Source organism: Tupaia chinensis, unplaced genomic scaffold (genome assembly GCF_000334495.1).
Source record: "Tupaia chinensis unplaced genomic scaffold, TupChi_1.0 Scaffold141320_1, whole genome shotgun sequence".
Taxonomy (NCBI): Eukaryota; Metazoa; Chordata; class Mammalia; order Scandentia; family Tupaiidae; genus Tupaia; species Tupaia belangeri.
This window is the reverse complement of record NW_006201183.1, coordinates 2744-6189: the sequence shown is the minus strand read 5'-3', so window position 1 is coordinate 6189 and position 3446 is coordinate 2744. Positions and strand designations below refer to the sequence as shown.

The window sequence follows — 3446 nt, the reverse complement described above, 5'->3', positions numbered from 1 at the left end:
CCCACAGGGCGGGTTTGGCCCGTCGGGGTGCAGCCGGGGTGCACACAGCTCACTGTCCAGTTTGTCAGGCACAGTCCACCGGATCGCCCCTGAATCACTGGCCTTTTCAGTGTTTTGGTCTCTCTTTCTTATTCTTTTTCTTTCTTCCTTTCTTCTTCCTTCTTTCTTTCTTTTTAATTTAATATTTAATTTAATGTCACGGGAGAGAGTTGGAGGTGGGGGAGTGAGAAAGCACCCTCCATGGGGAATGTTCACACTGCAATCGCTTCTCCCTGTCTCCTTCCTGTCAGGATTTCTGGGCACACATGCACACGTGCCTGGTGTATTTCTCAAGCAGCGAGTCCAGGACTTGAACTGCACTGTTGGCCACGTGGATCTAACTGCCTTAACCTCCATGCCACAGGCTGGCCCGGTGTCCTGGTCTTTCTACAGTTGGCTGCGACATGCCTGGGGACATGAGAGCATCTTAAAAGGGTCCCTTCTCAATCATGCTTGAATGACGGGACGCACGATGTGCTTCAAGTTTCCTGAAAGCGAAGGTGTAGGAAGTGCCGAGGAAATGGGCCTCTCCTTCCTGCCATCAGTTTCTCTTGCAGATCTTTATCCCGTGGAAGACAGACTGAGGCTGTTTAGGGTAAGTCACTATCTACGTTTGATCCCGAACACAAAGAGCTGGAGGAATGAAAGTGGGACATTTTCTTTCGGTTCTTATTTGGGAATTTCTGTGCAGAGGTGTCTGCAAGGAATGAGGTCATGTGAAGCAGCGGGAAACTGCCAGGGCAGCCATGATGGAGCTCACCGATGTGTCCTGGGTGTGAAGTGGAGGGACTGTGACCCAGGGAGCAGTTCCCCTAGGCCCACCGGCCTCGATGATGCTCACGTGGGGTTAAGGGGGCAGTTCGGGTGGCCTGAGTGCACAGGAGGAAATGGTCCTGCTTTTACAGCCAGGCTCACCCTGGAGAAGGGACCCTCAGAGTTGGGCCCTTGACCTCCCAGTAGGACTGGAAAAACTCCTTGTGATGTGACGGTCCTCGGAACCCATTCCAGGGACGCCAGCATTTTAGGATCTCTTCTCATTTGGAGCATGTGGATCTCTCTTGTCTGGTCCTCGAACCAGAGAGGTTAAGTCCTCCATCAGCAGAACGCCGGTCCTCTCCATCTTCCTGTGAATGTCTAAGGCTGTAAAGATGACTCAAGCCTGACTTCCCGTTACGGCATGAGAAAGGAAGGAGATTGGTCAGGCATTTGTAATGACAGGCTTTGAGCGGGATGTGGATGTGCAACCTTACTCGTGCACGCTGACTATCAGAAAGCTAAAAGAGCTTGAGCCCATGGGGCCAGCAGGTGGCGGGGTGGCTAAGTGCTGGACTCCCACATGGCCAATCCAGTCTGAGTCCCGGACCTGGCCGCTCGCTTTCTCACCTTCCCTTCCTCTCTGTCTCTCGGTGATAACATTAAAAATAAATAATAGCAACACATAAAATTAAGTAAGATAAATAAATCTTTTTTAAAAAGAGCAGATTCCAGTATCCCGGGTTGCAGCATAGAAGATGATAGTTGTGGAAATTCAACCCTGAGGCAGTGCATGGACGATAAAACTTGGTGCTCAAAGTGTTAACTAATATGAGTCATGCAAATCCCTGAGAAACAATTTTGTAATTTTTCTTTTGTGTTAATGGTTCTTTCCTTTGTTTCCAAGAGAACCCCAAAAAGCAGCGGCAGTGGGGAAAGACGGCGGCCGGTGCTCTGCGCGGGGCCGGGGGAGCCGCTGCGCAGCGAGCAGTCGCCCAAGAAGGACATTAGCAAGTGTCTGCGGGAACACGGTTCAAATTTGTTTCTGGCAGAACATAAATTACTAGGAAACATGAAAAACGTCACCAAGACAGCCAACGAGGACCGTTTAGTTACAGCATATAACCGTCTCTTTTTTTTGAGAGATTTTCACTGTAGGGCGCGTGCGCTCGCCAGACAGACAGAGAGAGACATAGAGACAGAAAGCGAGAAATCACCCCCCAGGGGGGATGGTCACGCCGCAATCCCTTCTCCATTCTCCTCTCGGGATCTTGGGCACGCACGCACACGCGCCCGGCGTGAGTTTAAGCCACCGGGTCCGGGACACGAACCGCGGTCGACTACGTGGGAGTCCAGCGACATAGCCATTACGCTAACTGCCAGTTCCCATATAACCGTCTTTTTGAAAGCAAGCGTTTCAAGGGTATTGAAAGTATAAGTAAAGGATCTGAGCAAGTGAAAAATGTGAAGCTTAGTGAGGATAAACCCAAGGAAACCAAATCTGAAGAGACTCAGGATGAGAGTCCACCAAAATACACAACATCTATTCTTTTTTTTTTTTTTTGAGAGGTTTTCGCTATAGGGCGTGTGCACTCGCCAGGCAGACAGAGAGAGACAGAGAGACAGAAAGTGAGAAATCACCCCCCAGAGGGGATGGCCACACCGCAATCCCTTCTCCTCCATTCTCCTCTCGGGATCTTGGGCACGCACGCACACGTGCCCGGCGTGAGTTTTAAGCCGCTGGGTCCGGAACGCGAACCGTGGTCGACTGCATGGGAGTCCAGTGACATAGCCATTACGCTAACTGCTGGTTCCCACAACATCTATTCTTTAAAAAGGAGATAAAGCCAACTTTCCTAAAAAGGGAGATGCTGTTCACTGCGGGTATACAGGAACACCACAAGATGGTGTTCGATACTAATATTCAAACAAGTTCGAAGAAGAAAATAAGTGCCAAGCCTTTAAGCTTCAAGGCTGGAGTAGGCAAAGTTATCAGAGGGTGGGATGAAGCACTTTCGACTGTGAGTCAGGGAGAAAAGGCTCCACTGGAGATTGAACCAGAATGGGCTTATGGACAGAGAGGACAGCCTGAGGCCAGAATTCCACCAAATGCAAAACTTTTTTTTGAAGTGGAATTAGTGGATATCGATTGAAATACCAATCTAAATGTCTAAAGACATCAACAACAGTAAAACTTGGCCTTAAAGACACGTACGCCACAAATTAGAGCTTGTTACTATTGTAAGGGAAGACTCAACTGGAGAATTCAAGGAGTGAAAATTTGTTCATAACTTATCTCAACTTTTGAAAAATGTAATCCCTTATAAATCGCTAAAGTCTGAAATATTTTACTACAGCTATGTAACATATTGGTTGAGATCTGTTTTTCCTTTTACCTCATATTGTAAACTAAAAGGCTCAATAAAAATGTATTTATTGTCTGGAAAAAAGAAAACAGAAAACCCCGAAGTCTGACATTGCAGAACACTGCTTAGTTATATGAAGCTTTCGCTCCCAGGCGCGCCTACAAGCTTTGGCTTGAATAACCCGTTTTTGCTTGCTTGACGAGGTTGGGGCAGAGTCTTTATCTCAGGTTGACATTTTGGTGGCCCAAGATGGGACCTCAGAGTGTTTAGCTGCCTGGACTGCCTGAC

The 3446-nt window shown here is 48.2% G+C and overlaps 1 pseudogene; it reads left to right on the top strand.

Annotated features, from left to right (window-relative positions):
- Nucleotides 1-511: 511 nt before the first annotated feature.
- LOC102499990 (peptidyl-prolyl cis-trans isomerase FKBP3-like) lies at nucleotides 512-2945 on the top strand (annotated as a pseudogene).
- Nucleotides 2946-3446: the final 501 nt, after the last annotated feature.